The 18,261-nt window shown below is 44.3% G+C and overlaps 1 pseudogene; it reads left to right on the forward strand.

Moving 5' to 3' along the window:
* The first annotated feature begins 13,312 nt into the window (after positions 1–13,312).
* Positions 13,313–18,143, forward strand: LOC125793111 (uncharacterized protein K02A2.6-like; annotated as a pseudogene).
* The last annotated feature ends 118 nt before the right edge of the window (positions 18,144–18,261 follow it).

Consider the following 18,261-nt stretch of genomic DNA (forward strand, 5'->3'; position numbering starts at 1 on the left):
GCCTTGTGCTGATCCCACCCAGAGAGAGAGCAAGACCAATTGTGCTCCCCCTCTTTCACACTTTCTCTGTTTGCGGACCTCGGGGGCGTTACTCACGGCTTTAAAAGACAGTCTGGTGGCGCTGATTTCCTATATCGCCCGCAGCTGTGCGCAATCTAGAATCCTATTACATCACTCACACTCGCCGAGGCGTCAGCCGAAGGCGTCAGCTGTGGAGACCCTCTCACGTGAAGACCAACGCGGGTAAAGACCTGCGAGTCTACCTGCACGAGTCCACCGAGCAAGGACACCGACAAGGCAGCCCGTCCTACTGCCTCCTAAAATGTGCTCCCAACACATCTCAGTTATTTCCGGCACGCACAGAAGGCGTAAAAACACAAACAGGCGCCAGGATCATACTAACCTGCGTCCACTAAAACAAACCACGCCCACTACTACCTCATTCTCTGTTGGGCTATGGAACTGCCAGTCGGCTGTTAATAAAGCAGACTCTATCGCCTCTTATGCGAATCATCAGTCATTACAACTGCTGGCACTGACTGAAACTTGGATCAAACCTGAAAATACTGCTACTCCGGCGGCTCTTTCCAATTATTATTCCTTCTCCCACACTTCTCGTCTCTCTGGACGAGGAGGTGGAACGGGCCTATTAATCGCTAATGGCTTAAAACATACTCCACTATTACCGGCAAACACATTCAATACATTTGAGTATCATGCCACACTGGTTAATACTCCAGCAAAACTTGCCATTATTGTTCTCTACCGTCCTCCTGGACAAATGGGCGAGTTCACGCATGAACTTGACATGCTACTGTCTTCTATCCCTGAGCAAGATTGTCCCATGCTCATTCTAGGGGATATGAACATCCACCATGACAGTACCAGCTTCACAGACTTCCTATCCCTCATGCAGTCTTTCGAACTGGAGCAGGTCCCCAGCCCTCCAACACATAAAGCTGGCAAACATCTAGACCTGATCTTCACTCGTAACTGTGACACCGACTCTCTAACTGTCACTCCTTTGCACGTCTCAGATCACTACTTTATGAAACTCAATGTTCATATTTCAAATTCAAGGATTCAAGGAGATTTTATTGTCATTCGCATCTTATGTGGTACATGAGGTGGAACGAAATTGTGATCTCACGATCCAGTTTACACCCAAGAGCTGTTATTAAATAGATATATAGATAAAAGTACAATAAAGGAATACAATAAAAATAGAATATACAAAATAGTTAAAGATAAATACCCCAAAATGAAATAAATAGAAAGAGTAGACAGGTTGCAGCAACAAGTCCAGAGTGCAAATGTGCTATAGCAGCATGAAATGAATTAGAGCAGTAGAAAATAAAGTGTCTCAGTGCGGGTAAAGTGACCGTGTTTGTACAGTAATTGTCCTTGTGTGTCAGTGCAGTGTGTTGTTAAGTGGAGTTTAAGAGTCTTACAGCTTCCGGAATGAAGCTGTTTCTCAGTCTGGTTGTTTTGCACTTGATGCTCCGCAGCCTCCGTCCTGAGGGAAGCGGGACAAAAAGTGCATGTGCTGGGTGGGTGGGATCCTTCCTGATGCAGGTGGCCCTCTTCCTGCATCTGGAGGTGTAGATGTCCATGGTGCTGGGGAAGCTGACTCCAACAATCCTCTGTGCAGCCTTCACCACCCTCTGCAGAGCTTATATAAACCCACAGCTACTCCTACTATGGTCTCGTTCCGCCGAAATCTTCGAGATCTCTCAGCAGACCAGTACTCCTCGCTGGTGACTGACAATATGCCTCCACCAGGCTCATTTTCATCACTCAATGTAAATGATGCCACTGACACTCTCTGCTCCACACTAAGCTCCTGTTTGGACGACCTCTGTCCTCTTACATCTCGAGCCATTAGCTCAAACAAACCGCAGCCATGGCTTAAAAATGACACACTCAGGGAACTACGCTCCAAACTCCGAGCTGCCGAAAGAAAATGGCAAAAAAACAAAAAACAAGCAGACCTAAAAAACTACCAACTGCTCCTGGCTTCTTTCTCAGCCAACCTCACTACTGCTAAAGCTGAATTTTATCACAATAAATTCTGCTCTCTCACAGACTCCCGGAAACTATTTGCTACATTTAAAACACTACTCAACCCTCCGCCTCCTCCTCCGGCTACATGCCTTACGGCTGAAACACTTGCATCAATCTTTACTGGCAAAGTGGCGGCCATCAGCAACCAGTTTACTAATGCACAATGTAGCAGTCCTACTACATCCTCTACTGCCCGGTGTCCCTCCACCGAAGGCGTTGCTTTCTCCTCGTTCACTCCTCTCACTGAGAACGAGACACTGGCTCTCCTAACACGTAGCCGTCCTACTACGTGTCCGCTTGACCCAATTCCTTCAAACCTACTGCAAACTATCGCACCTGCAATCATTCCGGCTATCACTCACACCATCAATGCCTCTTTAACTTCTGGTGTATTCCCGACTGCTTTCAAACAAGCACATGTGACACCACTGCTTAAAAAGCCTTCTCTCAACCCCGCCCACGTTGACAACTACAGACCGGTCTCACTGCTACCCTTTCTCTCTAAAACACTAGAAAGAGCAGTTTTAAATCAGGTCTCTGGCTTCCTCTCCCAGAATGACCTTCTGGACCAGAACCAATCTGGGTTCAAAAAAGGACACTCTACCGAGACGGCTCTGTTGTCTGTGACTGAAGCGTTAAAAACTGCCAGAGCTGCAGGTCAGTCCTCAGTGCTCATTCTGCTGGACCTCTCGGCCGCCTTTGACACGGTCAACCACGACTTTCTCCTAACTATATTCTCAAACATGGGGATCGCAGACAATGTGCTGTCATGGTTCAGATCGTACCTCACTGGGCGCTCGTTCAAGGTTTCGTGGCAAGGACAGCTGTCCTCAGCCCGCTCCTTATCCACTTGGGTTCCCCAAGGTTCGGTACTGGGACCCCTTCTCTTCTCCATATACACCACCTCTCTTGGTCAGGTTGTCCACTCACACGGATTTTCCTACCATTGCTTTGCTGATGACACCCAGCTATACCTGTCGTTCTCACCTGAAGATCACTCAATCTCTGCACGGATATCGCAACTTCTCTATAAGTATCGACTCTCTCTCTCTCTCACCGACAAAGGTTGCTAGGAACCTGGGTGTTCTGGTTGATGACCAACTCTCCTTCACGCACCATGTGGCCTCAGTTGCTCGGTCCTGCCGCTTTGCGCTCTATAACATCCGAAAAATTAGACCGTTCTTGACGCAACTTGGCCACCCAACTCCTGGTGCAAGCGGTCGTCATCTCACGCCTCGACTACTGCAATGCCCTGCTAACTGGCCTCCCGGCCTGTGTAGTAAAACCACTCCAAATGATCCAGAACGCAGCAGCACGTCTGGTCTTCAACCAGCCAAAACGGGCACCTGTCACCCCGCTGCTCAATGAGCTCCATTGGCTACCAGTTGATGCTCGCATCAAATTCAAAACTCTTACAATCACCTACAAGGTGATACAGAACAGGCTCCTTCCTACCTGCACTCGCTCCTGAAGGCTTACGCTACCTCCCGGCCGCTGCGCTCCTCCAATGAACGTCGCCTCGCTTTACCAAACATTCACACAAAGCAATCCAGACTGTTCTCATACAGAGTTCCCCAATGGTGGAACAAACTACCTTCTACTACCAGATCAGGAGAATCTCTCACTATCTTTAATAAACTCCTGAAGACAGAGCTCTTCAAAGAGCTCTTACTCTCTTAACACCTCTAACACACTAACTACTTCTAACCTCATTTCCTTCTTCCCCTCCTTCACTCCTCTATCCTATTATTCCCCTTTGTCCTCCTTTTATCCCTATCCAAAGATGTTTTACCTTTAAACTTATTTTACATTGTACTCAACTATTGTAAGTCGCTTTGGACAAAAGCGTCTGCCAAATGTAATGTAATGTAATGTAATGTAATGTAATGTAATGTAATGTTAGGCCCTTGTAATGCTTTTTAGGCTAACGTTAGGTAACTTATACAGTCACAATATGTGTAGATTACATTAATATCTAATTCAAAACATATGAATATTTTAATACATTAAATGTAGGCCAAAACTTGATTCACATTCCCACTGTAATCCATCGTGTCCAAAACCACTTTTTTTAGGCGGCAGTGTCGCAAAAACTGCGGGGTCCTGAAACTGCAGTCTCTGAGGCTGCAGCTATACCCTTCTCGAGAAAACCGCGGCGGGATTTTCAGTTTTGTCCCTCCCGCTCTGCAGCCGGTAAGTTTAAACATGATTATTTTCAACCTTTCAGCTGAAAATAGGGGATTTATGTCAGCAGTATGTTATAATATCGCTAAAATGGTACAGAAATCATAACTTTAATCATGGACTAAATCTGTTGTTTGTAAATTGTTCCAATTATTTATTACATCCAGATAGACCATGCTAACCTAACTAAGCTAGATTAGTTAAGTAAATAAAGCCCAACACTAACTAGATAAATGCTGAACATACTAGAAAAAAGCTGAAATAGTAACTTAACTAAATTATAATCTAGATAACTGCTCCTCAGATAGAGCTAGCTAGTTAGCTGTGGGACTCTACTGAATGCAAGCTTTTCCCTAATATTTTTTTGCTTAAAGCTGCCAAGTATGTTGCTTAGTTTGCTAGCCCCTGTCTAAATAAATACATTTAGCTATATTGCATTTACTCCATGCTACTCAGGCTGGTAACTACCTCTATATACCTACCAGTCAGATACTCAGTTAATAATCTTATTAAATAAAGGAGATGTATAACAGTTACTATATGCCCCTCAGGCTGGTAACTAGCTCTAGATGCCTACCAGTCAGATACTCAGTTAAAATTGATTATCTGATTATCTCTAGCTGTTATGTTATGTGTATTTTTGGGCATTATCTGATTTGTGACTAATGCAATATTTGTGATAAGTGATGTCTTTATACATTCATATTTAAGTTTAAGTAATGTTAATCAATTTGAATCCAATGTTCTCGTTCATTAGAGACTGTTTTTAATAATATAGACAAAATGTTTTATGTTAATTAATATTAATTTCATCACATTGTGCAATTTCAGTCACTACAAGTGAATTTGATTTGTTTTTATTTCAAAGATCTGTCCATATACTGGAATCATCCAGTCCATGAATAATTATTTGGTCAGATTGGAAGGACATGGTCGGTTTATGCGATTGAAAAAACTAAATGGCGATTTGTACCAGTGGTATTGTGAGAGGTCTTGTAAGCCTAGTGGTCAATCCTCAGGGCAACCTGATCGAACCAGGGCCAATAACTGTTCGGCTTACGTATCTTTTCAATTTGTAAGTAAGAAGAACTATAATGGGTGCACTGTGCGCTTACAACCAGAGCATTCTGGTCATGATCCCTGTAACTCTTGTGAAGATGCTGTGAACAGAGTAGACCCTGAACCACTAAACTATATTCACCAGTGCTTTTCACAAGGATTATCCACTGCAGACACTCTACTAAGGAGTCATGAATGGGGAAAAGGCATCAAGAGAAGCTTTGATGAACATTCAAGAATGGACACGAATGACAGCGCCAGTGTGGATAAGATGGTGAAGTCAGATCTACAAGACAGTATACTTTACTATCAACCATTATCACATTCTGCAAAACAACCTTTAGTAATAGTCTTCAGCTCTCCTTGTCAGATCATGCAATGTCGAAAATACGGACCAAGTATGCTGTTTCTTGATGTCACACACAAAGGAATAACACAATATGGTTATGCTTTTAATGCTGTACTTGTGAAGAGCGATCAAAAACATGAGGTGCCTGTGAGGAAATCAGTGACATTCTATCACTCTGCTTAAGAAAACTTCAGGAGAATTTCAGCCCAGGTACAGTTTTGGTCTGATTTTGTCCCACAACTCAAATCAATACTGAGGGAATCTTCTGGCTTGTACAAAGCCAACTGCTTGTGGGATTCATATAATATTCATTATAACACAGTTTGTGTTACAGGTAGGCTGAATTTCTAAGTGTAAGCAGTTGTTATATACAGTGTTACTAACGCCGTTACTTTTTTCAGTAACGAGTAATCTAACTAATTACTCTGACTGTAACTAAAACGCTGTTACTATTTCCAACACCCCGTTACTGCACGTTACTTTAGCAGCTGAATGAACTTTTTTTGTTTTAACTTTGCTTTGCCCTGGTTAACCCCTCCTCTTTCCGGTGAACTTGAGCTTCTGGCCGCTGTGCCTGTGGTTTGGCGTGGTGAAGTGAGGCACAATTGTGACGATTTGCTGCTCTAATTAATTCAGTGATTGCTGTGGACAGGCCAAGTTCCGATTTAAGGACGTTAAGCTCTTTTTAGCTGCTCCGGTTTTTGTGGTGCTGCTGCTTTCTCTTTTGGTAAAGCTGTTTGATCCAGCTGTTAAAGGACCAATATGTAACTAATTTTCAGTAGTAAATGATAAAATGATCAGGATGTATCATCAGATATTTAGGAAACATGTTGAGTGAAAGCACTGGCAGCTCTTGTCAGCACGACTTTAGCAGTACGTTCCTATTTTAAATGTGCAGTCCGTCCCGGGTTTTGTGTTTGTTTTGTCCTCTGACTCCTCCTGCTGCTCCTTCCCCAACACTAACTCCGCCCACCGAGGTTGCCAGCACTACAGCAGCTCAGCACAGCAAAGGAGCTAGCAGCACTGGTTCAGTTAATCCTCAGCTGCTACACAGCTTAAAAAGCCTCAGCATGTCTCAAAATGCTCAGTGACCAAAGCAGGAATATAACAATAGTGAATATTAGCAGTGAAAGACACAAGACCGACCCAGAGCTGCAGCTTTTCTCCTGAACAGGTAAGCTTACTGGCTATAGCTAATTCAGTCAGGTACATTCGTGGAGCCGCGGTCCGACACTCCTCTCCTCTCGCTCGTACGCTCCGCCTCTTCTATTAGCCTTAACGTTGTGTAGATTCAGCCTGCTGAATTTGGCAACCCAAATAAGTTTTGTGTCTGGGGAGGGGTGGGCGGGGCAGACTACTCTCTGTGGTGTTTTGAAATTGGACTGCTGTAGCCATTTCACACACTCACTCTCAGGTCCTACATAATGCACCTTTAAACTGTTATATTAATACCATTTTAAAGGTCATTAGATTGTTGTTTTTTGTCCATTATTTTGTTTTGTTTATATATACATATTTCCTTTGAGTGTGGCTTGGTTTGTTTAATTTCATCCCTCGACGCATTTTTTCCGATTTTTCAGAAGTTTTAGTAATTTTCTTTGGTTGTGTGGAGAATTTTTTTTTTTTTTTTTAATTCGTTAGATTATATTTTTGTCAACATTTTGGGTTTATTTTCGTTTGTTATTTTTCTAAAAATAATAGTATATACATAATGGATTTTCTTTTTTTTACGGGCGAATAAAAAAAGTAAGGCAATAGTTATTTTTACTGGTAACTAGTTACTTTTATAGTGGAGTAACTCAGTAACTCAGCTAGTTACTTTTTTGGAGAAGTAACCAGTAACTACAACTAATAACTTTTTCAAAGTAACGTACCCAACACTGATTATATGTTCTTTAAATAGCAACTTATAATCTATACACAATTAATGCAAAACCTACAATTTTTTTTATTTTGTTTTGTGCATAATGTTTCAGGCAGTGCATAGGTGGGCTGTAAGGAACTGTACGACTGGAGACAAAAAAGTAAACATGGAAATCAAAAACAAACTTCTGCAGGCAATGTTTTCCCTGCAAAACTGTAAGTATAAATCAGCAAACACAAATTAAGATTTCCATATATACTGGACAACTTTTGTTACACCTACACCTACCTGAAAAAAATCGATGTGCTGTATATTCCAATACAATAAATATTAAGAAATTGTATAGCAAGTATAAACACTACCATGCTGGTGTTACCTGCATTGCTGATAATGAGCCACCACTCAAATAATACATGCTGTGTGGTTTTCTGGGATGTTATGGATGGGATAATAAACAGGATAAATTTGTAAGGTAGATAATTGTGTTGTTTCAAGCACAAATATCCAATAAATTAGTATTTAAATGTAAACCATTCTAGGTGTATGGAAACAAGTATGAAGAAAATACATTGCTGTTCATGGTTTAGAATGACTTTATTTTTTATGTTTTTTGTTAAAATACATGATACTTAAAACTTATTTTCCCTAACTTCCTATTAATTATTATAAGTGATTCTAAACCATGAACAGCAATGCATTTTCTTCATACTTGTTTCCATACACCTAGAATGGTTTACATTTAAATACTAATTTATTGGATATTTGTGCTTGAAACAACACAATTATCTACCTTACAAATTTATCCTGTTTATTATCCCATCCATAACATCCCAGAAAACCACACAGCATGTATTATTTGAGTGGTGGCTCATTATCAGCAATGCAGGTAACAAAAATATCACTGTATGTGTGACAAATTAAATCAGGCTTAATGAATATGTCTCTCTCTTCCTCTACTACAGAAAAATCTGGATTCACCCACGTTCAATGGCATGGTGGGAACACATTAATAACGTCTGGACTGATAAAGAATGGTTGTTGTTCTTCAGGATGAGAAGAGGTACATTCCTGCATTTGTGTGACCTACTTCGGCCCTACTTGATCCGTCAAAACACCAAGTAAAGAAGACCTGTTGAGATCCGAGTTTCAGTCTGTCTGTGGAGACTAGCCACCAACCTTGAATACAGATCCATTTCCCATCTGTTTGGCGTGGGTTTGTCTACTTGCTGTATCATCACCCAGCAAGTTGTTACAGTAATAAATGTGACTATGAAATCACGCTACATCAAAACTCCCTCTACAGCTGAACTTAGGGCTATAGTGCAAGGTTTTCGTGCCAAGTGCGGATTCACACAAGTTGCTGGTGCACCATCCAGTGCACCATTTAAAAGTATTTTTAATAAGTCTTATTTTGGGACATTGGTATCATGTGCACATTTCTGCTTCTATGTCTATGACAAACACTTATTACAAAAAGCTTATTGAAAATAAGGCCGGTTCGGTGGTTTCCTGCTCCCGCAACCAGCCTGATCGCTCCTTGGCCTGGTGTGGCCGCTCCGCTGCCCCACGCTCTAACTCCTTGGCACAGCCAGATTGCAAGATCGCTCCCCGGCTCAGCGTGGCCGCACCCGCATAGCCCACTCGGGCTCTGGGCGCAGCCGCCATTCATCTCAGCCCTCGTCTACTCCTGCTCAGTGCTCCCGGCGTGGATCTTTACATGATGACTCTCCTGTGGCTTCTACCTCCCGGGCGCTGCTTCCTCCACCTCCGGTTCCGGGCCACTCCATGCCTGACTGGACCGTCGCTGGGTTACAGAGGGTCCTACGGAACAGCGGAATCCATTTTGCCCACTCTGCTCCCAAAAGAACCCTCTTCTCTCTCCTGCTCGCCTCTGATGCTGCCATTCGAGGGTCCCCTGCCGGGTTTCCTGCGAGCCGCAATGACACCACCACTTCTCCACCCGGGCAGCGTGGCCGCCCCGCTTGGGTTCCCTCCAGCTGCTCAACCCCCCCTGCCGGCGAGGCCGACCCTTCGCATGGCTTCCTTTTCACCCGGCCCGCAATGGCTCCTTTCTTTCTCCGCTCCTCCGCCTCCTATGTTTTCTGCTCCTTCCGCCAGTGGCCCTGCATCTTCTCATGTTCCCCTTGTTTCTGCCCCTCCCCCTGTTTCTATTCCTTCTGTCTTCTCTTTTCTCCCTCTTCCCGTTCCTTCCAACCCCCCCCCCCCCGCCGTTCAGCAGCCGCCCTCGCTTTCGTTTCCTTGTGCTCTCTGCTTAGGTGCTCAGGCTCCCCAGCCTTCCGTCCTTGCTCCACGGGTCCATGACGGTTTCTTCTCCAACTCCACTGCCGCTCTGGCCCCTCCTCCTGCAGGTGCTCGCTCTCGCTGCCTGCCTCTGGGTCTGCGTCAGCGCATCTTGCAAGGTGCAGACATAGATCTCTCTTCTCTACTGCATCCTTCGGCCGCCGCTGCAGCGCCCCGCCTCATTGAAGTCGGGGGTTCACTGCTTACCATTGGATCTTCCTATTCGCGTGGCTCAAGGGTTCTCTCTGACCCCGAATTGCCCTTTCTTTTTCCACCTTTTGAGATGTACTCTCCGCTGCCTTTCCAGCCCGCCGACAGGAACTCGACGACTACCTCTCTATTACCCTCAACCTGGCCGTGCTACGGGCTATATTTCCCCTTACTGGGGTGCCCTTGATCTTGAATTATACTGCCGGATTTTCGCTGGTCGCCCTTCCCTCGCTTGCGAGTTGTGCGGACAGCCGTCTCACCCCGTCTCTGCCTGCTCGCTTGTGGCCCCCTCTCCAGCCCCCCCTTCTCTCCCTTAGCCCCCCCACCAGCGTGCCCCCTGCTGTGTCTCGCATATCGGCCTCTAATTCCCACGATACTCGTGGGAGGCGCCTTTATTTCCTTGGCTCCCGGGCCATGTGTAATAACTTTCAAAAGGTTGTTTTTTTCGTTTGCTCCTATTTCGCTCAGGCTAACGCTCGTCCTTCCTGCCCCATCCGTCCACCCAAGTTTGGACAGAGCTGACTATTACGTTATCTGTCCACCCCAGTTAACATGCCCGAGCTGGCTAAGAGTCTCTCTTCTCACCCTGATTCTACCTCCTGGGCTCGTTGTTTTGCCGGATACATCGTTTTTGGCTTCGAACCTCCTGTCTGCCCAATCGGAAACCCAATGTTGTTAACTCTCTCCTGGCAAAGGAGGTCACGGATGGCTTTATGGTTGGCCCCTTTTCTTCGCCCCCTTTTTCAAACTTTCGTGTCAATCCCATCGGCTGTGCTACGCGTAAATATTCAGGGAAGAAACGCCTGATTATTGACCTGTCTGCGCTCCATGGTGCTCCTGTGCCTTCCATTAACAGCCTGGTGCCCAGTGATCGCTTTTCTCTATGCTATGCTTGCATCGACGACGCTATTTCCCTCATCAAGATCGTCAGTTGCAGCGCCTGTATGGCCAAAGCTGATGTTGTTTCAACTTTCAAGGTTTTACCCCTACACCCTGACTTTTGGCACCTGTCATGTGTTCGTTGGAGGGGGTGTTTCTTCTTCGCCACCAGGCTCGTTTTCGGGTGCAAAAGCAGCCCCAAAATTTTCGACTGCCTCGCCGAGGCGCTCTCCTGGATTTTACTCAATGAGTGCGGCTTTCCTTACATAGTGCACCTGCTGGACGTTTTTTTGATCCTGGACACCCCGTCCTCTCCCCCTGCTTGCTGTATCACCTCCCTGGAATCAGTTTTTCGCTGACTGGGTATTCCGCTGTCCGTTGAAAAAACAGTGGGTCCGACTACATCTTTGTTTTTTTGGGGGGATTATGCTGGACTCCTCCTTCCAGGCTTCTCTTCCTCACGAAAAACAGACACGCATTTCTCAACTCCTATCCAAATTTCTGGAACAGCCTCGTCGAACCAAGCAGCAGCTCCTGTCAATTGTCGGACATCTAAATTTTGCCATGTGCATCATTCCACAGGGTCGTGCTTTCATCTCTTATCTCCTCCATCTCGCATCATCTGTGGCTTCCAATTTCCAGTATGTCACTCTTGACAAGGCTTTTACTCCTTAAGCACTGGAACGGTATTTCTTTTTTCTTCAATGAAGCAGAATCCGAACCTGAGAATGTCCACCTCTTTACCGACGCCGCGCCTTCTACAGGCTTTGGCGGTTACTATGATGGCAGATGGTTTGACTCTCCCTGGCCTGCCGAATTTACCCTATAGTGGTCGCTGCCCTGTTATGGGGTCACAAATGGACGCGACACGTCATATATACGCACTCTGATAACTTGACTGTAGTTCCGCAGTTAACAAAGGACGCTCTAATTCCCTGCCTCTAATGCCTTTTCTCCGGCGTCAGTTCATTCTTAAAGCTGTTTACATTCCCGGAACATCTAACCCCATAGCTGATTCTCTTTCTAGTTTTCATTTCCAGAAATTCAGGACCTTGGCTCCTCACTCAGACTCGCATCCAACTCCAGTTCCACCCTATTCGGAAACCATCTTCCCTCTTCACACGCCTTCCACCACGTCTTTCCATCCGTTCATCCATCCTCAAAGTCTATCTGGCAGCTATTAACTATTTTCAAAAACTCCTCTTTGGCTCACCACATCCTTTTTCCGGTCATCACCAAATCTTACTACTTCTGAAAGGCATTAAGAGAAATGAACCTTCTCTCAGACACCAACGTCTACCCCGGTCCGGACAATATTCCCCTTTAATTTCTGGTACTTTAGAAGCTATGTTCTTATTAGCCTTCTTTGGATTTCTCAGAGGATCAGAATTTACTGCTCCTTTAAACACCTGCCCGTCTGATGTCACTGTCTTAGATACCAACACCCTTTGTTTTTAACGTTAAACGAAGCAAAACTGATCAATTTGGCACTCATACTTACATATTCAGACTTCACTCACCTCTTCACGCCCCGGCTCTCCTGCTACCAGACACTGGTTTCATTTACATCTCAAGAACATCCTCTCCCTCAGCGGTTTTAATCCTACTCATTTCTCGGTGCACTCATTTAGGATCAGAGCAGCCACTACAGCTTCTCTCCAGGGTTTACCTGATCACACCGTTCAGATCCTCGGCCGCTGGTCCTCCCAAAATTATTACAGCTATATACGCACTCACGCTCAAGACCTGTCCTCTGCTCATGAACTTCTAGCTGCTATTTAATCCTTATTTCTTTCTTGCAGCCTTGTCATGGTCCACATTAATTTTGGGGGACCAGGCTCGAGACCATCTCAAGCAGTACTGAACTGTACCCAAGCATTAACTGAGTTCACCTGGGAGTTGGTCAAGCTATAATGTTAATGTTCAGAGCCAAACACTAATGCTGATCATTTGTACAAGTACAATAACAATAATGGGAGTAGGAAAGAGGAAACAGAAATTATTTGCAAAAGCTTTATTATTTATACATATACAGACATATGAAAAAGTTTGGGCACCCCTATTAATCTTAATCATTTTTAGTTCTAAATATTTGGGTGTTTGCAACAGCCATTTCAGTTTGATATATCTAATAACTGATGGACACAGTAATATTTCAGGATTGAAATGAGGTTTATTGTACTAACAGAAAATTTGCAATATGCATTAAACCAAAATTTGACCGGTGCAAAAGTATGGGCACCCTTATCATTTTATTGATTTGAATACTCCTAACTTCTTTTTACTGACTTACTGAAGCACAAAATTGGTTTGGTAACCTCACTGAGCTTTGAACTTCATAGCCAGGTGTGTCCAATCATGAGAAAAGGTATTTAAGGTGGCCAATTGCAAGTTGTTCTCCTATTTGAATCTCCTCTGAAGAGTGACATCATGGGCTCATCAAAACAACTCTCAAATGATCTAAAAACAAAGATTGTTCAACATAGTTGTTCAGGGGAAGGAGACAAAAAGTTGTCTCAGAGAAAAAGAGAAATAACAATAGATAACCTCTCTCTGCCTCATCTATAACCTCCCCTCAAGTCATCACATATTTGGCGACGAGGATTACAATGGATGGCCTCCGGATGGTGGGAGTAAAAGCTGTGGTGTGCAGTTAAAGAGAGCCCCGGAACAGAGCAGCATTGGGAGGTTTGCACAGGCCTACCAGCAACTACAGCACAACAAAATGAGTACGGTAGGGTCAGTGAATCCTTTCGATGGCAATTCCCAGTCCTGGGAAGAATATTCTGAAATGCTGGACTATGTTTTCCTGGCTAATGACATTGCGGATGATGATAAAAAGAAGGCCATTCTACTGAGTGGTGTAGGAGCTGCCACATACAGTCTCATGCGAAGTTTGCTATGCCCTCAGAAGCCAAGTGACAAAACATAATGCAGAGATTCAAGTTCAATTCAAGAGTTCGCACAAATGGAGAAAGTGTGGCTGACTATGTAGCTGAGTTGAGGAAACTGGCACAGCACTGTAACTATGGAGAGGCTCTAACACAAATGTTGAGGGATAGGCTGGTCTGTGGCGTGAGTGATGGAAGGATACAAAGGCGGCTGTTGGCAGAGGTTGACTTAACATTCGATAAAGCCTTGAAAATAAGCCAAGCAATGGAATCTGCAAACAAAGATATCAGAGAGCTACATGGGCATCTTCTGGATGAGTCAGTGGCTTCAGCACGGATTCCTAAGGGGAATGCAACTGTCCATCGTGTCTTCTCAGCAGAGCACAAGGTACAGCAGAGAGACCAAACATGCTACAGGTGTAAAGGGCTACATGCAGCAGCTGAATGCAAGTTTGCCATAGAGATTTGCCACAACTGTGGTAAGCGAGGTCATATAAAACGTGCATGTAGGAGTAAAGCTACTACCAGTTCAAGTCTGAAAGGAGCGACCAAGGCTCTAAGGGGAGGAAGAGTACAAACAACAGGCAAAAGTAGACGGGCTCATCTAGTGAGAGAGGAGAAAGAGAGCAGTGATGAAGATGCTGGTGAAATTCACACTATTTACAGTGTTAGGCAGGAGCTAAACAGAGTGGCACCCATCACCAAAACAGTCAAAATGAATGGAACAGAAGTGACATTCGAGATTGACACAGGCTGTGGAGTAACAGTCATCAGCAAAGAGCAGTACTTCAAGCTGTGGAAAAAGGGCATAGTTCCAGAATTAGAAAACTCCTCCATGCAGCTGAAGACATACACAGGAGAGAAATTAGGGGTGCTGGGCATGGCACATGTGACAGTAGAGAATCAGTCAGCTGTAAAAACACTGCCCATGATAGTGGTAGATGGAGACGGGCCAAACTTACTTGGAAGAGGATGGCTTAAAGAGTTTTCAATGGAGATTCAACCAGTCAACAAGGTGGAAGTGAAGTCCAAACTTAAGCTAGATGAGGTGCTAGAAAAGCATGCTGAAGTATTTAAAGAAGAACTGGGTCAGCTAAAAGGCACAAAAGCCAAAATCCAAGTAGACACAACCAAGGTTCTACAAGCCGAGATCAGTCCCGTATGCAGTGAAACCCTTGGTAGAGCAGGAACTACAGAGGTTAGTGGAAGAGAAAATCATCCAACGGTCCAGTTTTCAGACTGGGCAGCTCCAATTGTTCCTGTTATGAAACCTGATGACTCTGTAAGGATTTGCGGGGACTACAAGCTCACGGTCAATCGAGTGTCCAGTTTAGAGCAGTACCCCATACCCAAGATTGAAGACCTGTTTGCCAACTTAGCGGGAGGACAGAGTTTCTCTAAACTTGACATGAGCCATGCCTACCAACAAATTGTGCTGGATGAGAGTTCAAGAAAATATGTCACAATCAACACACACAAAGGATTGTATACTTACTCAAGACTTCCATTTGGAGTTTCCTCTAGCCCAGCTATATTTCAGAGGACAATGGAAGGGATCCTGCAGGGCATTCCACATGTAACAGTGTACCTAGATGATATCTTACTTAGTGGGTCAACTGAGGAAGAACATCTAAAGAACCTTGAAGAGGTATTGCAGAGGTTAGAGAGCAGTGGTCTGAGGCTCAAAAGAAGCAAATGCACCTTCCTGGGAAAAGAGGTCATTTTTCTAGGACACAAAATTGATGCTATGGGCCTCCATCCTGTGAATGACAAGGTCACAGCAATCAAGGATGCACCTGTTCCGAGCAATGTGACAGAATTAAAGGCTTACCTAGGTCTCCTGAACTACTACCATCGATTCCTGCCTAGGTTGTCTACACTGCTTGCTCCTCTTCACCTGTTACTAAGGAAGGAGGAAAAATGGAGATGGGAGACAGAACAACAAAAAGCTTTTGATGATTCCAAGGTCTTGATGCAGTCATGCTCTGTGCTGGTACATTATGATCCGAAGAAAGAGCTCATTCTGGCCTGTGATGCATCGCCCTATGGCTTAGGAGCAGTTTTGTCGCACAGGATGCCTGACGGGTTAGAGCAGCCCATTGGATTTGTATCAAGAACCTTGACGGCAGCTGAAAAGAACTACTCTCAACTTGATAAGGAGGGATTAGCAGTCATCTTCTTGGTGAAGAGATTTCACAGTTACCTGTATGGAAGACAATTTACCATTGTGACAGACCACAAACCTCTCATCTCACTTTTTAATGAGATGAAAGCTGTACCGCAGATTGCATCTCGTCGCATCCAGCGATGGGCAGTCACATTGAGAGCATATGAGTATGCTATCGTGTACAAGGCTGGAAAGGAGCACAGCAACGCGGATGCCTTGAGTAGACTGCCACTCCAGGAAAAAGGAGAACCACCACTAGAGGAGGATCAGGAGAGAGTACTTCTGCTAGCAGACAGTGATGCCCCCTTGGTGACAGCTGAGCAGGTGAGAAAATGGACTGATAGAGATGCAATTCTTACCAGAGTACGAGAGTATGTCCTTCGAGGGTGGCCACAGAAAGTGGATGATCCTTCCTTTGGTCCCTATGCCAAACGGCAAGATGAACTAAGCATACAGGGTGGATGTGTGTTATGGGGAGCCAGAGTAATTATTCCACCGCAAGGAAGATTAGCTGTAATGAAACAACTTCATCAGTCTCACCCAGGAATTTCAAGAATGAAAGGGTTAGCCAGAAGTTATATCTGGTGGCCTAACATGGATGCAGAGATCGAGACCATTGTCAAGTCATGCACTGTCTGTCAAGAGAACAGAAACCTTCCTCCAGTGGCACCGTTACACCCATGGGAGTGGCCGGAGAAGCCTTGGAGAAGGGTACACATTGATTATGCTGGATCTTGGATGGGTAAAATGTTTCTCATTTTAATTGATGCCCATTCTAAATGGTTGGAAGCTTTCCCCCTGAACAATTCTACTTCAGCTACAACCATTGAGTGCTTAAGGAAGAGTTTTAGCCAACATGGGATACCAGAGATGGTGGTTTCAGACAATGGAACTTGTTTCACCAGTTCGGAGTTTGGGGAACTCATGCAAAGAAATGGCATCGTTCATGTAACTACAGCTCCGTACCATGCATCGTCAAATGGCTTAGCTGAAAGAGCTGTACAAACCTTCAAGGGATTGATGAAGAAGAGTACAGGAGATAGTATTGAAACCAAAGTAGCACGAGCTTTGTTCAGCTATCGAATTACTCCACAATCCACAACAGGTAAATCTCCAGCAGAATTAATGTATGGCCGGAAGCGGAGATCTGTACTGGATCTTATTCATCCTGATTTCCGAAGACAGGTACAAAACAAGCAGCAGAAACAAAAATTGTACCATGATCAACATGCTCGAGAGAGGGATGTTCAAGTTGGTGAGGGAGTGTATACAAGAAACTTCGCTCCAGGTCCCACTTGGATACCAGGAACAGTGGAGAAAAGAACTGGTCCCGTGTCTTACAGTGTCACTCTTGGAAATGGAAGACTGGTGAGGAGACACATTGATCAAGTGAGACGCAGGTACTCTGAACTGTCTCCAATGGAAACTGAGATTCCTGATCTCTTACCTGTGGAAGTCGTCACTCCAACTACAACTCCTGAGACTCCCAACATGTCATCTTCAGAAGATGTTATGGTGACAAACGCACCAATGCTGCAGGCAAGCGCGTCCAATGCTTCCGTAGAGACTGAACAACCAGAATTGAGAAGATCACAAAGAAACAAGAAACCTCCAAGTTACTTAAAGGACTATACTTAGTTTAGTGTTGAGTTCCCCCAGCCACAGGACTAGAATGCGTCCTGGGACTCACAGGGATGGAGGCAGTCTACCCGAAATCCCTAGAAGTGTTCTTGTTTAAAAAAAAAAAAAAAAAAAAGAATATATATGTTATTGTTGTGTTTTGGCTTAGTGAAGTTACTGTCTGTATGTAATTGTTATTGTTGGACAGCAGTGAAATAATACTGGCATTGTGATAACTAGACTAGTATTATCAGAGGGAAGGGGATGTAATAACCACAGATGCAGTTGCATTAATTGTCCAGTAAGTGGTGCTACAGTGTTCCTAGCTTAATTGCACTCTGAGTTAGAGTAGAGAAAGTAGTGACTCAGCACAGAAATGGAAGCCTGTTGATCCAGAAGTGTTTGGGTGAAGCTCTGCACAAATAAAGAGAAATAACAATAGATAACCTCTCTCTGCCTCATCTATAACCTCCCCTTAAGTCATCACAGTTACCAAACCAATTTTGTGCTTCAGTAAGTCAGTAAAAAGTAGTTAGGAGTATTCAAATCAATAAAATGATAAGGGTGCCCATACTTTTGCACTGGTTAAATTTTGGTTTAATGCATATTGCACATTTTCTGCACAATAAACCTCATTTCAATCCTGAAATATTACTGTGTCCATCAGTTATTA

This window comes from Astyanax mexicanus, unplaced genomic scaffold (assembly GCF_023375975.1).
Source record: "Astyanax mexicanus isolate ESR-SI-001 unplaced genomic scaffold, AstMex3_surface scaffold_37, whole genome shotgun sequence".
In the NCBI taxonomy this organism is placed as follows: domain Eukaryota; kingdom Metazoa; phylum Chordata; class Actinopteri; order Characiformes; family Acestrorhamphidae; genus Astyanax; species Astyanax mexicanus.